This window comes from Gossypium hirsutum, chromosome A07 (genome assembly GCF_007990345.1).
Source record: "Gossypium hirsutum isolate 1008001.06 chromosome A07, Gossypium_hirsutum_v2.1, whole genome shotgun sequence".
NCBI classification, from domain to species: Eukaryota; Viridiplantae; Streptophyta; class Magnoliopsida; order Malvales; family Malvaceae; genus Gossypium; species Gossypium hirsutum.
Window position 1 is genome coordinate 22,970,323 of NC_053430.1, and position 9,072 is coordinate 22,979,394.

The 9,072-nt window shown below is 41.5% G+C and overlaps 1 non-coding gene across 1 annotated transcript; it reads left to right on the forward strand.

The window, feature by feature from the left end:
- Positions 1–4,288: 4,288 nt before the first annotated feature.
- On the forward strand, positions 4,289–4,395 carry LOC121204432 (small nucleolar RNA R71). The gene has a single exon (XR_005899357.1). It is a non-coding gene; the product is annotated as a small nucleolar RNA R71 (small nucleolar RNA).
- The last annotated feature ends 4,677 nt before the right edge of the window (positions 4,396–9,072 follow it).

Sequence of the window (9,072 nt, forward strand, 5' to 3'; positions counted from 1 at the left end):
TTTTTAGGGGATATTAGGAAGAATAATTACTCATAAAGAAATAACCAAATTTAATAATTAAAAATAAAATTCTAAAATCTAACCAAAATAAAAAGTAGTTTTAATAAAATTTTAAAAAATATAAAATTATAAATAAATGTTTTTAAACATCTTCATCGCTGGATGGTTCGTGAGGTGGGACTGGCGATGAGACGTGGAGGTGCTGACAAATCTACTGTAGAGTAGCATCAATGTTGTCAAATTGTTGAAAACACTGCTGCTCGAATCGAGTGAGGCGCTCAGAGATGTCAGCATATGAAGCCACCGCATGAACTGGACGAGAGGGTGGTGGTGGCTGAGTCGGTGGGTCCTCGTGCTGTGGGGGGACATCATCAGGAATGTCCTCGTAGGCTTCCTCCTCGGTAGATTGGGTGAGACGATACTGGGGAGGGTAGGTTCCTCGGCCCCTCTCGATCATCCTCATGCTAAGCATGCTCGAGATGCCTTGTGGAGACATCTAGCCGATGAGGGTGAGGGATGATTCTTGGCCCACGGTGTTCAGGAGCCCAAAGTGTCACGCCATTCGAGTCACGTAGGGGCCAATGGAGATGACCCCCTTCTGATGCCGCTCCGTCTGGTGCTGAATCGCGAGGGTGATGAAATAGGCGAGGTCGATGATGTGCCCGTGCAACATGCACCATAAGAAGTACGCGTCGTGAGTGTTGACGACGCCAGTGCTCTCTCGCCTCCCTGTAATCGTGTGAGCCAAAATAGCGTATAGGTACCTCATGGAAGGTGGGAGAACTGATGCCTTGGAGCGGCTGGGATTGTAGGAGGCCGCGCCAGGGGTCAAAGTGTGCCAGCACTTCGAGGAGGAGAAGTGTATGTGGCGACTAAGAGTGTCTAAATCATTCTCCTCCTTGAACTCATTGTATATAAACCCAGTGCAGCACCGAACTCTGGGACGCTTAGTTGGAGGGTTAATCCGCCTAGGAGAAATTGGATCGTGCTGGGATTATCGTAGTTCGTCATTACGGTCTGAAGATGGAATGTTGAGTATAGTTCCATCGTGAGCCAAGGTATGTTGGCTCGATGATCCCAAAGAATAGCTCCCAAGGGTCGATGGTTAGGACGGTCCGAATTGCATCAGCCAACTGAACTTGTTCTACGGTAGCCTAGTCGATGCAGTGGCCCGCAATTAAAGGTCGGGCCCGAAGGATTTGGAAAAGTTCTTCCTGGGGCCCCAGGGGAACTGAAGGAGAGGGTGACGAATTTCTATGGTTGGACCCGTGGAGGATGATGCTCATTTTCTCTTCTTCGAAGCAGGTACAACAGCCTTCTTTCCTCGTGAAGATGACATTAAAAGCCTGTAATATAAATAATAATAATAATAATAATAATAATAGATAAATAAATAATAAAAGGTAAAGAAATTCGAAGAAGTAAAAAGTCATGAATTTGAACTAACTTATTTCAGCCAAGACTACTGATATAAAGCAAACTTAGCCATAATAACAATGAGAATGGGTATGAGGTTTTCTTAATCTTGATTTAACACGAAATGTATGATAACTAATCCTATGAATGCAAATTAACTGATAGACATTGGCATGGTAATAGCATGAGAATAAGCATAGTAATGTCATGAGTAACCTAAGAATGCAAATTAAATGATAGAATAATGAGCAAAATGAAAAATAGGTCAAAATATATGAAGTTTATGTTGATACTAAGCATTAAAAATAAGTAAAATAGAAGTGAAAAGAGTAAACAAATGCTAGGGAAGAGGGATTGAGTGTAAAAAAAGGAGTGGGAAGCAGTGCACGGGCGTGGCAGGGAGGCTGTGTGAACTTCCAGCGGCTAGGGTTAGGGTTTTTTGAATGGGGAAGAAAGTGAATAGTGCAGGGTATTTATAGATTTTGGGCCACACGGCCAGGGCACACGCCTGTGTTCCCCAATTTATGCCTGTGTGTTTCGCGTTTTTCCTATTTGGGCACATCTAAAATTCGTCCCACGCCCATGTACCTTGGGCGTGTGGGTTCGCGCGACCGTGTAGCACGACTGTGTTAATTTGACAAGTTCGACCACGGGTGCTAGACATGGGCGTGTCGCACGCCTGTGTTGTTTTGGCAGGCTCGACCACGGCCATGTCACACGGCCGTGGCGTTTATCGTAGCCTGCGTTTGGGAAATCCTTGCCCTGTTTTCACACAGCCATAAGCACGCCCGTCTGCTTGGCCGTGTCTCTGTGGAAAAACTGTACTCAAGAGTTCCGTTAGTAAGTTAAATGTTGAAGACTAAATTTTAAAGAAGTTAATACAGTTAGTGCTCAGGTTGTCTCCCGAGAAGCGCTTATTTATAGTCTAAGCTCGACTTACCTTTCCGTTGAATGATCATAGTGGTTTGAGGACTTTATACTTCTCATTCCTGCTATCAATCTCATCAAAATAAGGTTTTAAACTGGTGGTGTTTACCTTAAAAGTGCCGAACTTGGGATGACTCACCTCGACCTTACTGAATGGGAAAATACTGAGTACCGTAAGAGGGATTTCTTCATTTGGTGTGGTAGTGACAATATGGGGATCTGCGGCATCTAATAAGACTCAATCTCCAACCTTAAGTTGGTTTGGAAAGGTATTGAGCTCGTTCTGTCAGAGATTCAGATTGTTTAGTGTTCTCGATTTATCCGTCCGCCGTTCATCTAACTCCTCGATTTGTAGCCTTCGATCTTCCTGAATAGGTCCTCTATTATTGTTTGAGAATGGCTCATGTACTTCCTTCAGGCTCATTTCCTGTAAAGAAGGTTGTAGTATATTGTCAGTTTTAGTAGAATTACGAGCTTGAAGAGTGATTGTTTCGTCTCCCACACGGAGTGTGAGTTCAACTGTGCCAACATCAATAATCGATTAGCAGTTGCTAAAAAGGGCCTTCCTAAAATTAAAGGAGTGTTGCTATCCTCCCCTATGTCTAGAACAATGAAGTCAACGGGAAATATAAATTTATTAATATTAACTTGCACATCTTCAATAATACCCCTAGGGAATCTTATAGTTTTATCTACTAATTAAATGCTCATCCTAGTTTGTTTGGGTTTCCCGAGACCTTGTTGCTTAAACATTTTGTAGGGCATGACGTTAATACTACTCCCTAAATCAGCTAATGCATTATTAACATCTAAACTACAAATTAAGCAAGAAATCGTAAAACTCACTGGATCTTTTAGTTTGTTCGGTAGCTTATTTTGCAGAATAGCTGAGCACACTGCGTTTAGCTCCACATGTGACGCCTCGTCCAACTTCCGCGTATTTGCTAAAAGCTCCTTTAAAAATTTCATTACGGACCATCTACGATAGGGCTTCAATAAACGGTAAGTTAATGTGTAATTTTATTAAGAGTTTAAGGAATTTACCAAATTGTTCATCTGAGCGGTCTTTCCTTATCGCGTTGGGGTATGGCACACGAGGTTTATATTCGACGTTCACTGAATTGTTTTTATCATGACTTACCTCACCTTGACCTCTGCTTACGACAGTTTATTGCCTCGGTTCTGGTTCAGGCTCAACAACTCCTTCGTCGTCTTGAATATTAATTGCGTTGAGCCGTTCCCTTGGGTTAGGTTTGGTATTACTGGGCAAACTACCTTGTGGTCGTTTGAAGATTAGTTTGGAAAGCTGGCCTATCTGAGTTTCGAGCCCTTAGATCGATGCTTGTTGATTCTTAAGTGTTGTCTCGATGTTTTGAAAACGAGTTTCTGACACCGATATAAACTTTGAGAGCATCTCTTCAAGGTTCGGCTTCTTTTTCTGTTGGTAGGGTGGTTGTCGGTAGCCTGGAGGTGGTCTCTGATTTCCTTGACCGCCCCACGAGAAATTGGGGTGGTTCTCCAACCTGTATTGTAAGTGTTACTATATGGATTGTTTTGAGGTCGAGGATTGTTACTCATGTAATTTAGTTGCTCGTTATCCATGTTGTGGCCATAAGGTTGGTATTCTGAGTGGCTTGTTCCACCTCCACTTGCTTCGCACTACATCACTGGGTGAACCTGTGATGAACTAAGAAAACTACCAATTTTCTTATTCAAGAGTTCTAACTGATTAGAGAGCATGGTAACTGAATCGACGTTATAAACGCCGGCTGTTTTCGTTGGCTTTGTCCTTATAACTTGCCACTGATAGTTATTCAGTGATATGAACTCATAAGCATCTTCAGGTGTTTTATTGTTGATGGTTCCGCCAGCAGCTATGTCAATCATTTGCTGAGTCGAAGGATTCAAGCCATTATGGAATGTTTGAACTTGGAGCCAAATCGGTAACCCATGGTGGGGGCACCTTCTCAAAAGATCCTTGTATCTCTCTCATGCATCGTAAAGTGTTTCTAAATCCATCTACACAAAAGAAGAGATATCATTACGTAATTTAGCCATTTTAGCCAGCGGAAAATATTTTAGTAAAAAATTTTCGGTCATTTGTTCCCAAGTAGTAATTGACCCTCGTGATAACGAGTTCAACCACTGTTTAGCTTTGTTCCTCAATGAAAAAGGGAATAGCCGAAGACGAATAGCATCATTAGAAACACCATTAATTTTAAATGTATCACATAGTTCCAACAAGTTGGCTAAATGAGCGTTAGGATCCTCATCCTGCAAACCATCAAACTGAACAAATTGCTATATCATTTGAACAGTGTTAGGTTTTAATTCAAAAGTATTTGCAGCTACAGTAGGTCTAACTATGCTTGATTCGGTTCCTGTTAAAGAAGGTTTAGCATAATCATACATAGTGCGTGGAGCAGGATTTTGATTAACCGCAATTACAGGAGGTAGTTGATTGCCTTGGTTTTCATCCACTCTTCGGTTGGGGGTTGAGTATCGTCTTCTTGCTCGTTCTCTATGTATCGTAAGCTTTGTCAAAAAGTAATGGTCCTGACGGATTTCTTCTAGTCATAAACTATAAAAACTTGCCAAGAGAAAGAAAGTAAGTTAATAAGTAATAATAATAAAATTAAATGAAGGCAATACCTAAGGAAAAATCCACTTAGACTTTACTTGTTATTCTGGCTCCGAATCGAACGATTTATTCATTCAACTTGTTCCACAGACATCCCTAAGTTATGTTATTATCCCTCTCGAGACTAACAACGTCTAACCCTAGGTTGAATAATTGAAATCTCTTTCTAATTAACTCCCTAGGGTTGCATTAACTCGATCTATGGATCCCGTTATTAGGTTTCACCCTAATTCGACAAAATCTTGTCACCCTATCTCTAGGCGCGCAATCAACTCCGCTTAATTATGACAAATGTACTCTTAGACAGGGTCTATTCTTCCTCTGAATAAGAGCTTAACTTGAATCAATATCTTGGAATATCAAAACAAGAATTAAGAACACATAATTAAGAACAAGTCAAGTGTTTATCATACAATTCAGATAATAATATCAAAATTCGCCTTAGGTTTCATTCCCCTTAGGTGTTTAGGGGTTTTAGTTCATAACTAAATAAGAAAACATCTCAGAATGATAAAGAATACAAAACGTAAAGAAAACCCAAAACTCCTGAAGGGAAATTGAGGAGAGATCTTCAGTCTTGATAATGAATCCGGCTTCTGAGATGGATCAATCAGCTTTCTTGGAGTAATTCCTTACCCCCTACTCCGTGTGTCATTTTCTTCCTCCTCTAAGGTGTATTTATAGGCTTTGGAATGTCTAAGAGCCCTCAAAATTAGCCTTTTCTGAATTGGAGTCAACTTGGGCTCGGCAGGGACACGCCTGTGTTCGATTACTTCAGGCTGTATTCGAGCTTGTAAAATTGACACGGCCGTGTGGTCTGCCCGTATGTCTAGGTCCAGGTCGTGTTGATTTCGTACTTTGGCCCATTTTCTCCATTTTTGGCCCGTTTCTCGTTCTTTTTGCTCTTCTATGCTCTCCTAGGTATAAAACATGAAATTAAAGCATTAGGAGCATCGAATTCACCAATTCTAATGGAAAATCATCCATAAAATACGTTAAGCATAGGGTAAAAATATGTATAAATTACAGTTTATCAGTTTACTAAAGGAGTAGAGAGAGAAGAGCAAAAACTGAAATAGACAAAATGAAAAGTACTCGAATGATCCCCTAGCAGAATTCGACTGTCCAAAAAGTGCAGAAAAGAACCCGAAAGTAATTTTGAAAAACCAAAAGTGAGGATAGAAAGCAACCAAAAAAAGAGGTGCACAGCTACCGAAACTAAAACTCACCCAAAGCCAAATTCTTCCCCAAAACCGATTTCTTTGAGTGTCTAAAGTTCAAATTAGGCACACCACCTCCTCTCACCTTAACTCCCCATGATTTTCTCCTAAAATCCCTCTATGCTGTCCACTGCCCTCTCAACTACTCAATTCAAAATCCATTCAAACACTTCAGTGTTTTGGTCAACCCACAACACTTCCACGGCACAGTAGTAAAATAAACACTCCATCGCGCCTACTAGGATTCGAACCTCATACCTCAATCAACTACCACACGCCACTTATCCCTTAGACTAGCAGGCCCTTTTCTGTCATGTTATAAACACATTAATTTAAAAGACCTACTGACTAAAGACAAGGTTTATTCCTCCAAAAACAAAACTTTTGCACAAGCCAAGGCTTGAACCCAAGACTTCACACACACACCTAGAACACTTAACCACTGAAACAGATACACACTTGTATCACAAACATACAAAACTAATTATTTAGGATTTTGGGGTGTTACAGCTCTACCCTCTAAAAAAAATTTGGCCTCAAAATTTACCTGATCAGAACAGATGAGGCTATTGTTGTCGCATCGCCTCCTCAGGTTCCCACTTGGCCTCCTCAGAACTGTGATTATGCCAAAGTACCTTAACCAGTGGAATAGACTTCCTCTTTAGAATCTTTACATCACGCTCAAATATCTTAACCGGTTCCTCTTCAAAAGTCAGGTCTGGCCTAACCTCAATCTCATCAACCGAGATAACATACACAGGATCAGAGCAGTAGCGCCTCAACATAGAGATGTGGAACACATCATGAATCTGGTCCAACTCTAGAGTTAACTCTAACTGATAGGCAATTGGTCTACACGTTTCAATATGCAGTAGGGCCCAATGAACCTAGGGCTCAGCTTGCCCTTCCGTCCAAATCTCAGTACCTTCTTCTATGGTGAAACCTTGAGAAAAATGAAGTCCCCCACAGAATACTCAATCTCCTTATACTTCAGATCCGCATAAGACTTTTGTATGTCTGATTCCACTTTCAGATGATCCTGAATTAGTCTAACTTTATCCTTGGTATTAGAAACTAACTCAGGGACCAAAACATGCTGCTCGCCCAACTCAGTCCAACACGAAGGAGTACGACACCTACGACCATATAATTCCTCGTAAGGGCCATCTGTATGCTAGACTGATAGCTATTGTTATACGTAAACTCTGTTAACGAGAAGTAGTCCTCCCAACTGCATCGGAAATCTATCACACAACTCCTTAACATGTCCTCCAGTATCTTTATCACACCTCTCTGACTGACCATCTGTCTGAGGATGGAACGCAGTACTGAAGTCCAACCTTGTTCCCAGAGCTTCATGTAACTTCTTCTAGAACCGAGACATGAAGCAAGGATCCCTATCAGATATTATGGAAATCGGTACCCCATACAGTCTCTCTATCTCAGATACTTATAGTTTAGCCAACTTCTGCAAAGAGTAATCGGTACGAACTGGAATGAAATGAGCAGACTTGGTCAATCGATCCACGATGACCTATACCGAATCCTTCTTAGTAGGCGTTAGGGGCAATCCACTAACAAAGTCCATAGTCACTCTCTTCCACTTTCAAAGCGGAATCTTAACTGGCTGAAGCAACTCTGAAGGTAACTGGTGTTCAGCCTTAACCTTCTGGCAAGTTAGACATTTACCCAAAAAATTAGTAACTTTATGCTTAAGACCTGGCCACCAATATATCTCTCGAAGGTCTCGGTACATCTTATTTCCACTAGGATGCATAGCATAAGAGCTACTATACGCCTCTCACAGTATAGACTGCCTCAAATCAGTATCCTCCGGTATGCAAACTCTTCCACGGAAATAGAGTACCCCTTCACTATTTAGCCCAAACTCCATAGTATCCCCACTCTCAACTTGCTAGAACTGATGACCTAGTGACTCGTCTTTCAACTGTTTACCCTTAATCTGCTCAATCCACGTCAGTTTAACTTGGAGGTCGGCCAATAAGCTACCATCATCAAATAAGCTGAGACGGGCAAACATCGCCCTCAGATCAGTCATAGCCTTACGGCTTAATGCGTCAGCCACCACATTGGCCTTACCAGGATGGTATTTGATCATACAGTCATAGTCTTTAAGTAGCTCAATCCATCTACGCTGCCTAAGATTTAGCTCCTTCTGAGTGAGGAGATACTTCAGGCTCTTATGATCTGTGTAAATAATACACTTCTCACCGTACAGGTAATGCCTCTAAATTTTCAGTGCGAATACCACTGCGGCCAATTCCAAGTCATGCGTCGGATAATTTGCCTTATGAGTCTTAAGCGGACGAGACACATATGCAACCACCTTACCCTCTTGCATCAACACACATCCCAACCCAACATGTGATGCATCGCTGTAGACAGTGAACTCTTTCCCAAACTCTAGCTTTATTAAGATAGGGGCCTCAATCAAAACTTTCTTAAGCTTCTCAAAGCTCTCTTACTGTGCATCAGTCCAGTTAAACGGCACAGCTTTACGCAAAAAATTCTTTAGAGGTGCAACAATCAATGAAAACCCCTCAACAAATCGTCGATAATACCCTGCCAGTCCCAAAAAACTACGAATCTCTGATATAGTCTTAGGCGGTTTCCAATCCAGAACAACTTCACTTTTCCGAGGATCAACCCTAATTCCTTCAGCAAATACGACATGGCCCAGAAATGTTACTTCTCGTAACCAAAATTCACACTTACTTAACTTGGCACACAGTTGTTTCTCCCTCAGAATCTGCAGAACAACTCAGAGATGTTTATCGTGTTCATCTTCATTCCTTGAGTATACCAGAATGTCATCAATAAAAACCATTACGAACCGATCCAGATAGG